This window comes from Toxorhynchites rutilus, chromosome 3 (assembly GCF_029784135.1).
Source record: "Toxorhynchites rutilus septentrionalis strain SRP chromosome 3, ASM2978413v1, whole genome shotgun sequence".
Lineage (NCBI taxonomy): Eukaryota > Metazoa > Arthropoda > Insecta > Diptera > Culicidae > Toxorhynchites > Toxorhynchites rutilus.
The window spans coordinates 103,618,092-103,638,618 of record NC_073746.1 but is presented as its reverse complement, the minus strand read 5'-3'; the positions used below and the strand labels follow the sequence as shown (position 1 = coordinate 103,638,618).

The following is a 20,527-nucleotide window of genomic DNA, read 5'->3' as shown; positions in this document are numbered from 1 at the left end:
CAAATAGACGGCCCAGACAGAGAAAGATATATTCTCGTTCATGTTCTTCTTTATCCTCTTAGAAAACACTTTCCAACCTCATTTTATGATGAGATGTAATATTATCACGCTTTTATATAACAGTACTGGCAGCTATATGGATAGCGTGATCTTGTGAAATATCTTTGCATTCCAGCCGGCCTTGATTCGACCCCCAGTGACGTCTTATGGACTTTTTTTTTGCACAATCCCAAATGAAATGAGAAACGAAAACAGAAAGAGATGTCTGCTCGCATACATACAAACCTTTTTTTAAGCATTCAAAACAGCTCATTTTTTGAGCAATGGACCCTCCAGCACACGAAATAGCATTGATAAAATGAGATGTTTTCAGCCAACGCTAGTTTGGGTGTAGACGACTTTTTGTAAAAAACCTGAGTCTATTTGTCATATTTTTACAGAAATTGCTAACTCAAAAACTATAAAACCTACAAAACTATTTAAAAAATTAAAATCCATTTTCTCATAAATATATATTTTCAATACTAAAAAGGAAATATAGAAATATATAAAAATAGCCCTGACAATAACCAACAAGTGCATGAGAAGAAGGGTACTTCTACAAGAAAAGCGTTTTTCGAACGACAACTTGTTCCCTTCGAAAAATTAGTAATGTTATATCCGTAACATAACATGTGAATTCTCGCGACGTTTTTTTCTATTCAGTAACATGACAATCGTGAGAATTTACACACAAAAATGTTTCGAGTAAAACAATAGTTTTTTTCTGGAGTTTCCATGGCCGAAATTTAAACAATTTCCTACATTTCATTATTTGACGAAAATTTTGTAGGTGTTATAATTTTTGAGATAGAAATTTTAGTAAAAATTTAAGAAATAAAACGTGCACTTTTTTCGGAAAGCTGTCTAGATTGTTTTGATGATTGAAATGCAATGCTGCCTAAATGGGCACGCTTAAAAAAAATCATTGCAATCTTAGTTGGTGCTGCCGTTGGCTAGTTGAGTTGGCATGAATTTGTCATAACCTTTTTATACTTCTCTCATTACTAATTCATTTAACTTCTCGGCTCAACGAATCATGAGTCACTCAGGATTTGATATCACCCATTTTCCCAACGAATGTAGGTCAGCTAACACCACGATCCACATTGCCAAAACATTCTTCATAAATTTAAAGCAGATATTTCGATTAAGAGCATTATCTAACTCAGTCAGGAATTTTTATAGACTAAACAATACATACGAAGCGCCGCTCCCCAACCCATAAAGTAAGAGCGAGAAGCATCATCTGGATAATCCAAACCCGTACTATTATACTCAGCAGAACATAAATTTCCAGTCCACCCTCCTCTTCCATTCGGCCATGAAACACATTGAAACTAGGATTACACACTTCCCACGATTTCCTACACTGGATTCGTCTTCAGAAGAATCTCGTTCGGACCACAGCAGAATCGATAGATCGAAACGCAAACCCAACGGAAATTGGATTTCACCGACAAATTTCACATTGATATATCGAATGAATACCAGCTGGCTGTCTCCTCGCAAATGTGTCATCTTCGGAATTATCGTTTATTTTCGAATCATTTCTCGTATTGCCACTATTTGTAAACATATCGATGATATAAAAATACACGAGTTTTGTGTTGATTTGAACCGATATGAATCGATTGGGAGGCATTTCAATGTTGGACTTTGGTCAGTTGAATACAGTTGAACGTTGATTCCTACGGAATGTAATATGATGATATTGATATTCGATCAGTGGAACAAAAAGAATTGAATTTCAGAATCGGTGAATGGACCAAAATATAACCGATTACCCAATGACGGAAAACGGGTAAGGTAAACATAATCTATATGCATAATTTTTTATTTGTTTCAAATACAATGTTTATCATGAACGCAAAAAAACGAGTGGCGAGAAATTCAGAATCCATACTGTAGCGATAGAAACTTGTGAACACAAATTGATAATTTTGCTCCAATGTGTCATATTGTGTTCAATGAATGGTTAACCGACAATCTTTTGCCGCCGAGTCTTCTAAAATCCACCGTCTATTCTCCTACCGAATCATCCGTTCGTGATGTTTATCTCCTTTCAATTGGCGAAAGAAATGTGTGTTTATTCGAAACACTATACAATGACGTCTATAAACACAACATCGGCGCACGTTTAGTGCTACTTCCTCTGCGGGCCAGTTCCATTTTCTCTCTTTCCGACACGGAAAGTTGTCTCGATGCACGCGATTTGCTCCCATGTACCCCGTGCACAGATCTCGTAGGTGGCACGGAAATTACCACTGTGAGTAAGGAGGAAAACCGAACGATGCCGGGTGAACACGAGCAGCACGACTGCCAAATTGACTTTCCGGGAAGAAATATTCACTGCAGATGAAGCGAAACACGTGTGTGCCCACCTTCGGCCCTCAAGTGTGTTTGGGTATACAGTGACTCAAACCCGTAATCGTACTCCACCATGCAGATCTCATTTCTCTTCTTTTGAAAATCGAAAACAAGCTTTCGGGACATTCTATTCAGATAATGTCATAGTGTCATATAAGAGTTAAAAGATTTGCTATCTGTTATCAGAATAAGGGGCTGTCCACTTGGACAGAAAAAGTACGCTTTTAGACTCCCCCTCCCCCTCCGTGGACAAGCGTGGACATTGACTATACCTCTCCCCTGTTGTCCACGTGGACATTCTTCCATATATTGTAATTGCAAAAAAAGGAAATAATTGCATTGTGCCTATATTCAATTTTAAATTAGTCTTATTTTATATTTGGTGTTTTTTTTTTGAAATTTCAAGAGAAAAACATGTTCTCTTTTGTGAACAAAATAGAAATTAAAAAAATATTTTTTTCGTCTCCGCAAATCACATATTCAAAAAATAAAGTAGGCAACAGTTCGAAAGCTTCTTAACTGTACTTGATCCAGCTACAGTATCTCAAATTAACTGTTGTTGTCAGCGCAATACAAAACCTTTCCCGTCATCGTTTGGAGAATTTACAGAGGACGCGTTCCATTCCATAAATCGACTAACACTACATCAGCGCTTTGAAAATATGTGTTATTAACGAATTCCCAGCGACCATTCTGCATTTCAAATAACTTAAATCAAATAACCTTTTTTGAAAAAAAAATGCAAATGGGCTTTATTGGTAGTAACGGTTGTTATTTATTATTTGATTCATTCATTAACATTGCCCGAAAAGTTATTTGTATCGCGCTTCAGTTTGTTCCAAATTCTATTTATGTAGTATTTCTTATACCACTATATTATATTTGAGAGTTTGAAAACTACAATATATTTGAGAGTTTAACGCTCTGTTAATTGTATGAAATGGTGAGTTAAAATTACTAAAACCAAAAAATCGTTCTTTTTCATCCCATTTGATCGAATGCGTATGGAAATCTATCTTATCTTCTTTGTTTTTAAGAGGCTTTAAACTTTGCAGTTCATTCGCCTCTATGGAAATCTATTTAATGATTTGTGTAATAATCCCATTATGATAACTGCCCAAACTACTACTTCTTCAAAACGCTTTTCGAGAACATTCCAGAGAATCGACGTCAAATACATATCTGCTTTTCGAATGGTTTTGACGTAACGATTGTTTCCAACGCAAAAATAAAAACTGAAATTAGAAACATTTCTTCGGTGACTTAAAAGGACAGTACAACAGTAAAAATACACAATCAAGCGAATATTTATACAATTAAGCATGAAATAACATCGGAAGAAACTTATTTCACAATAAAATCATTCGCCTGCAGATAATCTCGAGAAACGAGTGTCTATCGAAAAGAGTTTTTCTGAAGACTTCTGCAATTGTTTAGTGCAATTGAATGTTGTTTTATTTGAAGCTAATCGAGGTACTATTTTAAAAAATGTGTCGAAAGCATTTGAATGAAGAAACAACCAATTTTTGTTTATCCCAACAGTTTATTTTATTAGGCTCATTTAGCAATTCAGCTGTAACAGAGCCGAATTCATTCGTGTACATTTTTTATCTTAAGATAACTTTTGTTGTATATTACATTGTTATCATTTTGAGGCGTAAGAGTATTGCTATCTATCGATAAACATTTATTTTATCTATAACACAGTAGCCATTCAGGCGTAAGAGAATTCCTAATTCATTCGATGCACAACACATGTCGCCTTTTTTCGGCGTAAGAATATTGCTATTGTTCGAATGTTCACAGATGGGCTGTTCACAGCGGGACTGTTGATATGAGGCTTCCTTTGTTGCGTTATTAATAGTGCCAATTATCGATGCAGCAGACCGAAAATGTGAGCGGTAAGGGACTGGGATTACCGACACATGATCATTGCTGCGTGAACATAGTAGCTAGAATAACACACTAAGATGGTCAGTTGAGGGGCCCTGAGCTATGAGCTCATGATCGTTCGCTTAGTAGCGGACACGCAACCAATTAGGCTACGAAGACCCCCTGAGAAACAACCAATGAATTTAGGCATACTTCTTTACTAAACTTTGACTGCAAGATACTAGTTCATATGTTGAAGCGAAAATGAGAACAAAGAAAACAACATTTTGAATGTTTTATTCCATAAAGCGTATTGATAGGGGATTCCTCTTGGCTGTGGTGCAGAATATGTAATCTAATCCCAGATTCAAAGCCCCTCTGGAAAAAACACGAATGTGGTAATAACATGTGTTTATTAACGGAAATTTCATTTGTAACATCACAATCTTTCGATCGGTAGGACAAATTGATCCTTAAAAACTGATCCCGGTGCTGAGCATACCTAACGCAGCTGTATCAATATGTCATTAACGTCAAAGAACGTCGCAAAATGAATGCCAAAAATTCGATAAATATTTGGAAACGAGGGTACAACCCATCAGAAAAGGTGGACTGAATCTGCTTCTTTTAGTACAGAGTTCTGCATATGAACTCTGTTTTTGAGGTGGTATTATAAAATTTGGATCGCACTCGTTTCGCTAAGTCCTTTACAAATTGTTTGGAAAATCCTATAATATTCCGGTCATTTCATCATATTATTAACATCCCACATATACTCTGCAGATACAAATGTATCAGCAGTTCGCTATGTCAAATTTACTATCACGTAGACCTGGATTTAGAACACAGAGTTCAGTTTATACTCAAATATGACGTAGCTAAGAAGTTGAAAAAGAGATCCTCCACTACCAATGGAAGCTTGATAGCACAATGTTATGTAACTTCCAGAATACATATTTCAGTGCAGAATACATATTTCAGTGAAGAAGTTCGATGATATGGAAGAATATTCGACATAACCATTTTATGGATAAATAAGGAGTACCCAAAATAGACGGAAAATGCAGAAAAGATATCATTTATTTGAACAGATCTGAATGTATTTAAAAAAAATTGGTTTAACGTGTCCACGTGGACATTATCTGTGCCCCCATCCCCCTCACCGTGGACAAGCGTGGACATTTTCGTACCCCCTACCCCTCTAAAGTTGTCCACGTGGTATGTGGTTAATGCTTAATGGTTTCTCTAAAATGGCGAATGTATGTTCTAATGTATGAAAATTGACTCAAACTCATAATCGTACGCTGGTTGAAATCTCAACTCAATTCGAAGGTGTTGGCCAATTTCCGAATTTCATCATTAGTATGGTGTCCCTTGTTCATTGCAACTATCTTTAGCTGTCTTTGACCTTATGTACGAGTTTTATGATGAGCTTGATGAATTGTGTTTGATTGCCCTTTTTCGCGGAATTATTTGTTATAGCTAGTCAAAAACTCACAGAGAAGACTACGATCCACATTAACAGACCCATTCCATGAGCCACCAAACACTTTGAATGAAGTTTTATAAGGAAATTTCTGATACTGATTATAACATGTAAATTTTCAATTCTCCATAAGATATCAACATCAAGCATTAATAATGGTAAGTTTCCACTTTTTCATGTTCTTATTGTATTAGGTGTACCGTTAAGTTTCTTCGGTTTTACTAGTGAAGGCGTAACTTGATTATTATTCCAGTGAATCAAATTTCCAGACATTCGTTGGAAAGCTACTGCCATTGCGCGTCTTGTCAAAAAGTTTAAGCGTAAACAACCTATTTTTTTGCCCCTTCGAATATGTCGAATTTCGTACCAACGAGAGTGTTTTTGTGGGGAGTGTTACTCATTACTTCAATATGAAGAAAAAATCTGTGGAAAGTCATCGCATTTTTGTGACCATGCTCCAACTGAGCGAACGTGGTTTGCACGGTTTAAAAGTGGTAATTTTAAGTTGGAAGACGAAGAACGTTTCGGACCGCCAAAAAATTTGAAGATGAAGAATTGGAGGCTTTACTCGATCAAGATCCGTCACTAACGCAACAAGAACTTGCAGATACACTTGGAGTAGCTCAGCAAACCATATCCCATCGTTTAAAAGCAATGGGAATGATCCGAAAGATAGGACATTGAGTGCCGTATGAGTTGAAGCCACAAGACGTCGAAGGCCGTTTTGTCACGTGCGAACAACTGCTCCAACAGCATAAAAGAAAGGTTTTTGACATAGGACTATGTCTTTGATTTCTATATAGGGGGTCACTCAATGCTCGGCCGCATGCCGCGAAATCGGTCAAAACATACATGGAAACGCTGAAATGAGAGGTCCTATCCCACCGGTCCCATGTCTCCAGGCATTGCTCCGTCCGATTACTACCTTTTTCGATCGATGCAACATGACCTGGTTGACCAGCAATTCTCCACTTTTGATGAAGTCAATAATTCAATCGATTCGTGGTTAGCTGACAAACCGGGCGACTATATCCGCAAAGGGATCCGTGAATTGCCAGAAAGATGTGAAAAAGTTGTGAATAGCGGTGGTCGATTGAATATTAAATTTTTAACACTTTTTGCAGAATAAAGCATTATTTTTTTAAAAAACCAAGAAACTTACCGTTGCTCCTATTATTAACTTGTTGTCTAATAATTTATCTTTTTTTTTATTGAGGCATGAACTGTTCTTTTCAAGATATCAGGGATATCAAGAAATTTGACAAGAAAGGTAATTTTTCATTGGAGAATGTGTTAATCGAGTGCATTTAAAATGTCATTTTTCCTAAATAGCTAAATATTTTTCAGCAACTTTTTTTATTCCTTTAGTTTATTTTATTAGGCTCATTTAGCAATTCAGCTGTAACAGAGCCGAATTTATTCGTGTAAATTTTATCTCACGATACTTTGTTATATATTACACAGTAGCCATTTAGGCGTAAGAGTATTCCTATCTTATCGATATACATTTTAATCTATTCCACAGTGGACGTAGACGTAGTAGCTAGAATAACACACAAAGATGGTCAATTGAGGGCCCTGAGTTATGAGCTCATGGTCGTTCGCTTAGTAGCAGATACGCAATTAGGCTACGAAGACCTCCTTTTCAACAACTTTGTCAAACATCATATTTTAATCAGAAATCTGCATTTCTAGATACGATTTTTTGAAAGGAAGGCGTCGTGCACGAATTACATAACGCGAAAATTGGGGTGGTGGTCGAGATTGTGTTACTTAATGTGACATTGGGGAGAGGGGGGTAGCCGTAAAGGTTACATAACAAAATTCCAACAGCTAGCTAGCGATTCTGAGACTAAATGAAGGCACTGTTCGAAGGATCGCATTTTCTCTCATGTGCTCGATTTTAAAAGGGCGTGCGAGCTGTCTGGATTTGTGATTATTCGATCTCAACGAATAATCAAGCCCCTTCATAATTTATAATTAATGTGGATGGAGAACCATACGAGAACCCACGTATAAAAAGATCATAGATATTTTCGATTCATCATTTCAATCAATTGTATCTTGATGCAATATTCGTTGCTACAAATGCTCCAGGGCGCAGAGCTTACAACCGAGATGAACATCGGATGGCTTCTCTTCCCCGGGAGTTAGCAGGTTCCAAAAACCGCATTTTTAGCGTTACGTAATTTGTGTAGCACGCCAAACATCAATGATATTGAATACACTTAATCAGTTGTAATTTAAACTGGTCATATGATAGTGAAAATTGTGATTTTAGGTAATGATATTTTGAGCCAATATTTTTTGTAATGAGAAGCCTTTTTTCTTAAATATGTATATATTAGGGTGCCAATGAAAATGGTCATCTCGAGTTTCAAAAAGTTAGCCGATAAAAAATGTTCACCACCTCGAAAAAACACCGACGAGTAATGCAATTTTAAGACATTTGGCTCCAAATTTTTTTTTCAAAAATTCGATTTTCGGTGATTTTTCAAAAAAAACTCAATTTTAACGTCTGCGACACCAGTAAATGAAGTCCGAATGAGCTAATATTTTGCATAGGGTATATTAATGTGCAAATCAACATTTCGTAGCAAGTTCCGAATGAAAAATCGAGATAACTATTTTTATTGGCACCATAAACCATACTTTTCGTTTCGCATGCCGAAAAAAAAAGTCCCAGAGTGCCGATTTTTGACAAAAAAAAAATTTTCGAGATGACACTAGATCTCGACGTTTCATGCCATTTTAAGACGTTGGGCATCAACATTTATTTTCGAAAACCCCGATTTCCTTTACTCCCCCCATGGGTGATTTCTCGATTTTCAAAAAACTCAAACTTTGACCGCTTTGCGCCACTCTCCCTTAAGTCCGATTGAGCTGAAATTTGGCATAGGGTTTTTTTTCGAGGTGGTGAACATTTTGTATAGGGTAACTTTTTGAAATTTCAGGGTCGATTTTTTCCCATACATTAATTGGCACCCTAATATATACAGCGCGGACTCGATTATATACAGTTTTTGATTTCTTTTCACTGTATATAATCGAGTCAAAAAAAAATTTATTTGTTTATTTGTTTTTTTTTGCAAGTATTTTTCATTTTTTGAAAATAAAAGAGGAATTTGATTTTTGATGCATCCCCTTAAAGACAGAAGACACCTTTCTCACATGAAAAAAATAAATTTATCCAGATTATCTCAGGAAGTGATAGTCGATCATATTTGACGAAAAAAATCCTCCTACGCATATGTTCGAATTTCAACAATGACAGAGATATATAATTTTTTTTTGTTTCGGACTCTGTTGCCTCAAACTGACTCTACATTAAACAATACGCTACGGAAGTCGATTCTGATGCTCTCATTTGCTGGTTCGCCTCTGCAAAAAAAAATTAAAAGTTTATAATTTTTAATGTGTTATTATTAATTTGATCCAAAAAAATTATATTAAACTAGATTGTTTCTTTCAATCAAATTGAAGGTCTTTGCCCGCTCTACAATTTGTTCTTTGATGTCCAGCTTCTATCTTTTATAATTTGGCTGCAATATCGATATAAACAATTCCTGGTGAAAATTCAAGCCAAATGTTCAAAAATTACGATTTTTACCCCCACTGTACATGTAATAGCCACTTAAACTTCACCTTAACGTTGAAAGGTTACATTTCTTCTTGAAATAAGCCATATTTGAAATTTAAAAAAAAAATTTCCAAACTGTATATAATCGAGTCCAAAATTGTATATAATCGAATCACATATAATCGAGTCTGTATATAATCGAGTCCGACCTGTATACACAAAATTACACAACAGTGTCTGCGAGTGAATCATTATAGTATAAAGGTAATTTTAAGGTTCGTTGTAAGAGACACCTCATTCTATTCTCAATTAATGTTAATACATAAACATTCTTATGATATTGCTGAGTGTTTTCATTACTTTATAGTTTTTGTTGATTCCATAACTTACTGACTCACAATTTTCTCTTTCTCATTAAGCATTTTGGTGAGTGGTATATGCAGGAAGCCGTATTGCTTAGAGATCTGTGTTTTGGGAATGTCACTATCTTCTACATTTTTAAAATATCCGCTTCTCTACAAAATAATAGAAGACATTTTTCTTACGGTTCATTTTTTGACTTTAGACTAAATCTTCGTAGTCAAATTGCAAGTACATCCATACACATCCATACAAGCTCTGCTGCTTCCAACAAGAAACATCGAGCTGTTATGCAATTAATAACACAACAATGATTACAATGATTATTGTCTCTGCTATTCGGTCTAACTAAACAATGGAACAGAAGGAATGCTCTTACCCCTTAATGGCTACTGTGTAATTATCCATATGTATAGATACGATAAACAGGTAATATTTTCACGATTAAATCTTGCTCTGTTACAGCTGAAATGCTAATGAGACCTAGTGAATAAACAAATGGAATATAAAAATAACCAAGACAAAAAATATGTAAAAATTTATCTGGGTAGGTACATCTTTTTTTATTGTTCTGTATGCACAGATTCTCTATGTTGGAAAATACAGATTGTTGCCCTTAAGTACAAATAGGAAGATAAGTCTTTTTTACCACGTCTATCAGGAAAATATGAGAGGGTGAAATAAAAATCCAAAAAAACTGAAGATATGAGAAATAAAACAAGATTTCGAATGCTTGTTACTCGATCATTTCTTGATAGGTCGCTAGGGTGTTTGCATCAATCGATTGGAAATTTTTCTACGCATCTATCGCAATATAGAAAATATTTTTTGTTAAAGAATATTTTTAAAATATCAAGCATTATTTAAACGCGCTAAATCCAAAGTTTTGATTTGCCTAATTTGTACCGACTAGAAGAAGGGACTAGAGTAGCAGCGAAATACAATATCAATTTTCCACCGTGTATATCATGCTATCCGAGAGAGAAGAAAAAATAAGAAAGTCATATAAATATTGGTATCGCTCTAGTCAACCTCAATCTCGTACCAGCTTGCGAGCTGTCTTTCCTACAGCTGACATCATATACAACGGTTTTACTTGATATAATGGACGTATCGTATACTGTTCAACTCCTGAAAAGAAGCGAAACATTGCGTCACAAGTCCCACCCCCGTGTGCCAATCAGTATACATAAAATTAGCAGCACAGCCGCAAAGCGATCAGTCATTTTGTAAACGGGAAATAGTTAACACCATCAACCAAAAGAGCGAGCGATAGCAAAGCAACAACATCAACAGAAACAACCTAAGCAGCAGCAAAATTTCCAATTTTCCAGCGCAGCGTACGAAGTTTTAAGTTTTGCGTTAGAATGTTATGTACCACAATGAAGCTTACCTTTTACCCTTCCAATGAAAAATAACCAGAGAATCATTTATTTGATATTTGTCTTTTATTTAACGTCTTTATATTTCAGAAGAAATTGACTAAGTTGGTCAGTAATAGGCATGTTCTATTTGAGAAAACAATAGGCGTTTTCCATTAGAGGTTTCCTTCATTATTAATTAATTAATTAAATCAAAACAAAAACAGTTAACGAATATCATGTAGTCAAGTAAAAAAACAAATTAATGGAAATTTCAAATTCTCATCGTTGTTGGAAATTAGTCACGCAATGTTTTCTAGCGATTTCGTCTCTCTTCCACTTTGTGGCGCACAAGAGATGCCAGGTTTGAAGACATGTCTTTATTTTGAAGACATGGGGCCTGATTCTTGAATACACTTCACGGTGGAAACGAAAAAAACCGCACGCCACTGAACTACGTTTTACGAGTTAGTGAAGTGTCGAAGATAATAATGAGTTTTCAGGCAGAATGAGCCCTTTTCAAAATTTTCAAAAATTTCCGTTCCTACCGTGAAGTGTATTCGAAGTGTATTCGAGAATCAGGCCCATTTTCTCGTACCGTGTAAAGACATTTGAAAGAAATCACCTGGCATCCCTGCGGCGCACAACCGGTTTCTTGCTTACATTTGTTTTGATGACATTTGTTCTTTTCGCCCCAAAGTATATTGAAATAACCTTCAGGTGTGCTACATTACTCGATGCATTATTGTGAGTTCTGATATTCAATGTAAGCGTTTATTATATTTAATGAGAATTTTACAGCAAAAAATATAAACATGACAATTATATTGCAAGCGGTTTGTGCGGTTGTTGTTGTTGTTTTGAATTATAGAGACTTTGAGCTGTATGACAGTCATTCGTCTCTTTATACCCCTTTACACACCGGAGCAACCACTCAAAGTTACACAATACTTGTAGGTAATCATTTCAGGTGGGCGCAGGCGCCTCTTTTAGATTACCCTGGTACATGATACCAGGGTGTAAGCGTTCAAGTTTTGATTGCAGTATCAAATGTACTGAATCAGGTTAGCCTCTTTAAGGAAATCCAGAGTATCTCTTTCTTTCCGTGTGTCGTTCTGCAAAACGACATCTAGGCCACCAGTTAAGCCGTACCTCCTACGAAGGTCCGCAGTTCGCATGCATTCCGTTAGAATATGCCCCACCGTCAGGCGGGTGCCGCAACAGGTAGGGGGCTCTTCTTTCTTTGCTAGGAAGTTATGAGTCAACCACGTATGCCCGATGCGAAGACGCGAGAGAATTCGCTGTTCATACGTGTTGGCTCGGTCCCTCCATTTGCCGGTTGATGCTTTAATTCTACGAAACTGCAGGTCCCTTCCACGATTCCATTCAGCCTCCCAAGTGAGGAGAATGGAATTGTTCGCCCTTCTAATGAGGTCCTTACCAGGTATACCTATACTGGTAATGGAGCCTCTCCGCCCTTCGTTAGCAAGCCGATCGGCGGTTTGTGCGGTGGTTGGTATCAGGTTGTCTCGTTTCAAATACACTGAGTTTAGCAGTAAAACATATGCTTTCTATATTTGTTTATATATTGTGTAATGAAACGCGGCATGCCTGAAAATTTTATATGCGTTGTTATCAAACGAGCAATTTGTGTGCGTACCTCGCTTTACGGCCTAGATACGTTCCTGGGCCGCTAAGAAAAAAGCCGTATAACGGATCAATTATTCCAATACAAATTCATACAAACTCTATCGGATCGGTTCCAAGCTTGTTCAACGAAAAGCCGTATAAAGAGCGGCCGTATAGCGAGGTATGGGTGTATATAAAAAAGAATATTCATGAAAATTCAATAAAAATAATTTTAAAAGCGATTTCCGTTTACATTTTAAGCTATTACATACAATAAACTTTTGTTTTACGTTAGAACCGATTTTTTTTCATGATTTTTTACCATTGAAATTGATCCTGAATTTTATAATGCGCAAACAGTGAATGATTTTCGAAAAAATCGGCATCATGTTCGTATTTTTTAACCTACTTATAAAAAGTTTATCCAATTTGCTTATTTTATTGCATCAGCAATTCGCTATTTTTTATCCATAGATCGCTAATTTTTTGGACGCTCAGATTCCGAGATATCGTCACTGACCAACTTACCCCTATGACCAACTAGCCCCGTCCTACCCTGTAGTTTAATGATTATTTCTTTTGGAATTTCGTTTTGGGAGCGTAGGAAATGTAAATCCGGTAAGAGATACTGAAACACTGCTTGGATATTCAATAAGTTCAGTGTTTCGGCATAACTCTAAACAACGATTAAGCAACAGTACATGTTAATACTATAGCTGATAGTTATATGAACATTTAAATATATTTGTTATTGGGAATGGTTTGCGCCGCTCAGTGTGAATGAAAAAATTTAAAAAATGCTTTTAGTTCGCTTGCATCACATCGGCGCTGTATAGAAATATTAATAAGAAACAACATAGTGAACCATGTATTTACTACTTGTTTTTCGGAACCCATATAATTGGACAGATCGCAGAAACATTTTCTGTAAAGATATATATACGCACCTATTACTATTTGAAACAAACTATATATTGAATAATTGTAAAACTAAAAAACCTGATTTTTCGGATTTTGCGCTTTTCCTAGACCTAAAGTATCATTTTAAGATACTGTAATGTGTTTGATAGCGAAATCTGTGATAGGAGCACCTTATTCGATATTGAATATGCTGTAAACGATACCCTAGTGGTATCATATATAGTTTACGACCTATTCTCATGCTAACCAAATTTTTTGCGTATAATTCCATAATTCGACCACGAAAAATTCAGCTTTCCAAAAATGATATAAACAACTAGGGTCTCTTTAGTTCCGATACCTTATAAACCTCAGAAAACTAAAATTCCTTCTAAAAATTCTCTACAAAATAGTCTTTAACTGGCGATTTTTGAAGGAAATGTTCTCAATCATCCAATGCCTGTATATCGTGCGATTTATACATAAACATGTACAAAAACGCGCAGAAATAGATCAACCTAGAATTGTTCTCGCCTAGAGATCAAACCATAGGCCCAAAATCCAACGGTCAATTAGTTTCCATTCACCGAGTCATGATTGACATACAGCATTACGATTCGGACGGGAATGACAATTTGATAAAATCATTGAGAATGCTTAAATATTAATAGATATCCTCATCGACTTTCATGACATGCGGCAGGGAATCGCACGCATGTTATCGAGCAAAAAAAAGAACGAAGAAAAGTCGTCCATTCAGTCACAGCATCATCATCAGCCTTCATCCCAATCATCGCGGGAGATTCTCTTCTGTCTTTATTATTAGTGTTCCAAGTAGACTGTCATGGCGCGATGGCCGATTGACAGCAGGACAGGCGGCAACTCGGGCAGATGAAATATTTTATGACATGTCTACCGAGAATGCTCTACGCTAGGCAACAATGGTGGAAAAAATATAATTTGTGGTTTCAACGGAATGTTGCGAGCCGAAGTTAGTGATCGATTTTTTTTTCGGAGTATTTCTTTCGTCTTTCCAGCAAACTTTTCACGCGCTGGAAACTTTGATCTGATTTCATTTCGCCGATAAACAGATTTTACGGATGTGCTTCTCAGCTGGACTTGCTTCATGCTCACTTGTAGAAGTAGAATACACTAGGGATAGATAATTTCTCCGAATATTTACTGACTTGCGGTACGATTCACGCCACACTTTGTGTGGTGGCGCTTAAACCGATTCAGTGGATATAAATTCCATTTATTCCATACATACAATTGCATATTCATTTCAATCAGATACTGTCAGAATACAAATAAGCCTCTAGATTCCAGCTCTAATTGGATATGGATGTAATTAGGGAGACAGTTCTGGGTGCAATGCAAATTGTCCACCAATGGCGGTAATGAACGCAAATAGAATCGACACATGAGATCTAATGAAATCTAGATTTTTTTAACGTTAAATGGAACCGGAAACACACTAAAACGGTACTCTATTATCCAATCGAAAATTTATTCCATAAAACATTGTAAAGGAATGCTGTGTCACACATCACTGTCACGCCAAAATCACAGAAATAAAACGGGAAAAAACGATTAGTTTCAAAAATATGAAACCGCTGACTGGTCGACCACCAAAATGAACAGCCACAAATAACTTTCAGGAAATTTCTACCATACCAATTGTCAACTGTAAATATTAAATTTCCCACTCAATTCCGCAACTCTTTTACGAGCCAGTTTCCCGACAAAATGTGTAGTCCACATTCTCCAATTGGCAAAATATTTACACCCACATAATTACATCCTGCTTGCTTCACTGGCGGTACAAAAGATGCGGTTCGAGCGGCGCAGCAAAATCTCGCTCCGCCATAAAAACAGGTTTCAGCAGTTTTCCTCCGTCACCGGCCGAGCATTCTATCTTGATTTGAGAAGACACACTCGGGTTGCAACGTAAAAAAACATGCAATCAGCAAAAGACGGGTGCATTGTCAATGAGTGAAAGATTATCAAAAATTCTGAATGAGTGTTTTATAGCCATCCACGCGCTCTCGTTTGGTTCGCACTGAATTCCTCCAACTGACGACAAGCGAAACAAACTCGGTAACTCGTAATTATTCACCAACCCGAGCTCACTGGGGTCCGAAAACTATCACAACAAACAGGTTTATCATCACTCGCGATCACAAGATCTCTCGTACGCTCGCAGGGGGGCGTAGCAAGTTCCGCGTGTCTGAACCCGAAAGCCACACTCACAATCACCGGTCGGTAACTCTAGCGGCGGGGCCAAGCGTCGTTTGAGTTCAGCAACAACGGCAAGACTGAATGCGCTCCTCGCATGTGAGGCCAACCAAGGGCTCCGGCCCGCCATCTCTCGTGCAGTTTCCCGTCCAACCAGAAATGTCAGAATAGCCAAGCCAGAGGAAAAAAAGCGCAAAGTTACTGCTACAGCACAGCACACACAACGGCAAATGGGGGATGGCCAACGTGGTCCTGACAGGGTCGATCAGGTTAAAGTTGCTGGTCCGTCAGGCTAGAGATGCCCAGATTGTATTGCAGAATGTGTAATTATTCAGAACATATGAGAAGATCGAACAACTTCCAATAAAACACATAAGAATGCAAAACTTATGGTTATGAGGATAAGCAGAAAATAAATTTATATAATCATAATTTCAAATCCAGTAAAGAAAGCCCACAGAAGAGTAATAAAGACAACAATCTAACGGTAGCGGAATACAGTGCCCATTAGACGGGTTAAATTTCGTAAGTGTAGCCCGAAAGCGTGACCACAAACGCTTCTATTTCAGAAAGCCCAATCGAATTTTTAAGGCTTAAATTTTTAATCGAATCGATTTGAGCGCACAGAGCCGACGCTGACATATTGAAGATGAAGCCTTAAAATTGTGAAACAAAAGCAAAAGGGAACACGTTACCCGCCCCACAAGTATGAGCTGTGGTGAGCACGATGAATTCACCATACCCACCAGTCTGTGTAACTCACCTCAATCAGATTGTTTTCCGATTGAGCCGATGATTATGTGGCATTAATCAAGAGACTTCCAGTGAGTGACTTATTTCCCCTCCTGCTTCCACTTGACTAACACACAAAAGCGATTATGCTGTCCATTGCATACTTTCCTGACCTCAGCTCTCTGTGTTCGGAGCAGCAATGTCGCTTTTGTTTTGTCCCTTTATTTATCGTTTGGGTTGTCCCTTTGGCTTATGGCCTAATTTTGTTGTGCCCCTTCGGTCTACCACACCCTCTTCGTTAGTCTTAAACTAGAGGGAGAATTTAGGTGAGCAATCATTCTGAATAATGATAACACTATGTTTGCTGCCGATTGGTGGCAGATACCGGGGAAGGAAAACATCCACGTGTTGACAATTGCTTCCTAATGGAAAATGGATTCGTTCGGAAAAAGTCACAGGAGGGTTGTGTCCGAGACACGACCACATAGTTGACGTAGGATTCCGTTAGGTTTTCTCTTACATGCTGATTTTGGATATGTTTGAAGAATTACATTGTTAAACTTTTCGATAGTGATTTGGTGGCCCTGAAAAGGGCCGTTTTGTCTAGTAGTTAGGTATTCTTGCTTCACTCCACCAAAGTCCATACCCGAGTGATAATGATAGAAAGATGGCGATTAGTCATTTGATGGTGCGTATCACGATAGAAGATGCCTAAGTGGAATGAGATATGATGAAAGCCGCCCTCTGTGGCCTTGGACGAGCTGACTCTTGTGTTATGTTATGTAAAGAAAAACAAACTCATCAATGTAATATAAGATAATTATAATTATCGAACACAATTATCAAATTTTCTCACCAGAAAAAAAAGTTATTTTATTATAGAGTAAATATATTTGAAATGGAAAAGGTAATTTGATTTATTATTTTTACTTTCTGAGTGTTTACTCAACCCATTTCCATTTTTGCTTTAAAAACCCAACGGAACACGATGCTACATGCCTCAAGGCGAATTTCAATTTGACATTGATATCGGTCATTGATATGAAATTTCACGAAGCAACCAACATAAAAGTTCCAAATTTAAATTTTATTCATATTCTATCAAACATAAGTTCTATTCAGTTCATTGAAATATCATTCTTCAACTAATCCATCGAATGATTCTCATTGAAACGAAAATTAAAAAAAAGCACTCATTCATCGCTCCCTACTTATTCGCCAGCACGTATGTAATCAGCAATGCCCACGCTAGTTACAATGACCACTATCCATTTGCGCGCGTCGTTAGTTGAACTATCGACCACGAGGGTATTTACATGCTGATTTCCCCCGGACACCTTGGATTAGAAATCTCTGTTAGAGAATACATTTCGAGAGAAACAAAAGCTCCCCCTACTTTCATGTAATTGCAATGCCGTGATTATTCGTTCCAGTCCCAGAATTCCATTTGACATTTGGCATTTTTTTTTTTTAAATTCGTTTATTTTTACAGGCTCAGTTACGTAAGTTTAAAGGAGCCGAATTCTTAAATATGTTTTTAAAACTATATATATACAAACAATTTTCTTAAATTTATGGTTAGTAATGTGGGAAACCGATTACTCGCGGTGGACTCGAGTTTAGAAGGGTGACATAATTTTTCAGGAAAAGGATGGGATATAAGGAAATTATTACAATGTTGGTAATCACACACACTCAATTCTTAAATCTATTCGTATATCTATTGTGAATTTACATTTCAACTTGTTCTGCTGATTAAAGCAAGGGGACCAATTACTCGTAAGGGAGTTTTCTAAATTCGATCTGGCAACAAGATACACCTCACACAACCAAACAACGTGTTCGATGTCGTGGTAACCTCGGCCACAAATGCAGAGATTGCTACCGGCCAGATTGAAACGAAAGAGTAACGCGTCTAACGAACAGTGATTAGACATGAGTCGGGAGAAGGTGCGAATAAAGTCCTGACTCAAGTCCAGACTTTTGAACCATGGTTTGAGGCTAACCTTAGGGATAATCGAGTGAAACCACCGGCCCAATTCATCTTCGTTCCACTTACGTTGCCAGTTTGCGATGGTATTTTTACGGACTACAGAATAAAATTCATTGAAGGCGATTTGACGCTGATAAATATCGCCTTCAATTGCACCAACCTTTGCTAATGAGTCAGCCCTCTCGTTACCCGGGATTGAGCAATGTGAAGGGACCCAGACAAAGGTAATGACATAACAGCGTCTGGATAAAGCACTCCAAATTTCTCGTATTCTCTCAAGGAAGTACGGCGAGTGCTTTTCCGGCCTCACTGAACGGATAGCTTCAACAGAGCTAAGACTATCCGTTACAATGTAATAGTGTTCAACAGGTCGTGAGGCAACGCTATCCAGCGCCCAGTGTATTGCTGCCAATTCGGCAATATACAAACAAGGATTCTGAAGACTGTGTGAGGTGCTAAAAAATTTGTTGAACACTCCAAATCCTGTGGACTCATTCATAGAGGACCCATCAGTAAAGTACATATTATCACAATTGACACGCCCATATTTTGCTTCGAAAATCGTAGGAACGATCCCCGATCGATGATAATCTGGAATTCCATGGATATCCTGCTTCATGGACAGATCAAAATGTACAGAGGAATTGATGTAGTCAGGAAAACAAACACGGTTGGGAATATACGAAGAAGGATCAACCTGCATGGAGACGAATTCATGATATGAGCTCATGAATCCAGAATGAAAATTTAGCTCGATCAGCTGCTCAAAATTTCCGATCACCAATGGGTTCATAACCTTACACCGGATGAGGAACCGAAGAGATAATAAATTGAAGCGATCTTTTAGTGGGAGTAGGCCTGCCAAAACCTCGAGACTCATGGTATGCGTTGAGGGCATACATCCCAACGTGATACGGAGACAAAGATACTGAATTCGCTCGAGTTTAATGAGGTGTGTTTTGGCAGCTGATTGAAAACAGAAACTGCCATACTCCATCACTGAGAGAATAGTTGTTCGATACAACATTATAAGATCTTCGGGATGGGCTCCCCACCAGGTGCCGGTAATTGTACGGAGAAAGTTTATTCTTTGTTGGCATTTTTTACTCAGATACCTAATATGGGCCCCCCAAGTACATTTGGAGTCGAACCAGACCCCAAGATACTTGAATGACATAGCATGAGTGATCGGTTTACCCAAAAGTTGAAGCTTTGGTTTTGCTGGTCTATGCTTCCTAGAAAAAACCACCATCTCTGTTTTCTCCGTGGAGAATTCGATCCCTAGCCCAATGGCCCAGGTTGAAAAATTGTTCAAAGTATCTTGTAAGGGTCCTTGCAGGTCGGATTCGTTTGATCCTACGACAGACACCACTCCATCATCTGCAAGTTGTCTTAGGCTGCAATTTTGTGTAAGGCAATTGTCGATGTCGCTTACATAGAAGTTGTACAAAAGGGGGCTTAAACATGAGCCCTGGGGGAGGCCCATGTAAGAGAACCGACTTACTGCCGAATCTCCGTGAGAAAAGTTCAAATGTTTCTCACAAAGCAAGTTATATAACATATTATTCAATAGAGGCGGCAGACCCCGAGAGCGTAATTTGTCTGACAGGACCTCTATTGAAACTGAATCAAAGGCCCGCTTTATGTCCAAGAATACTGAAGCCATTTGTTTTTTTCCGGCGTAAGCCATTTGAATTCTGAAGAAAGCAACGCAAGACAATCATTCGTCCCCTTGCCCCTGCGGAACCCATATTGTGTATCTGAGAGTAGGCCATTCGTTTCAACCCATCGATCAAGGCGAAACAAGATCATTTTCTCCAACAATTTCCGTATACAAGACAGCATTGCTATTGGGCGGTACGAATTGAAATTGGACGCGGGTTTTCCGGGTTTTTGAATAGCTAAAACTCGTACTTGTCTTCAATCATCTGGAACAATATTATGTTCCAGAAACCGATTGAATAAAT

At 37.6% G+C, this 20,527-nt stretch overlaps 1 protein-coding gene across 5 annotated transcripts in view; it reads right to left on the bottom strand.

Annotated features, from left to right (window-relative positions):
* Window positions 1–20,527, bottom strand: part of LOC129773409 (protein PALS2) — a 146,335-nt gene that overhangs the window by 89,789 nt on the left and 36,019 nt on the right. The window contains exon 1 of one of the 5 annotated variants that reach the window (XM_055777011.1): window positions 15,721–15,903. The exons of 3 other annotated variants lie outside the window; for them this stretch is intronic. The gene's annotated coding sequence lies outside the window, so the exon portion shown is untranslated. Of the gene's footprint in view, window positions 1–15,720; window positions 15,904–20,527 lie in introns of those variants that run through there. One more of the 5 variants, XM_055777012.1, reaches the window with a different exon arrangement.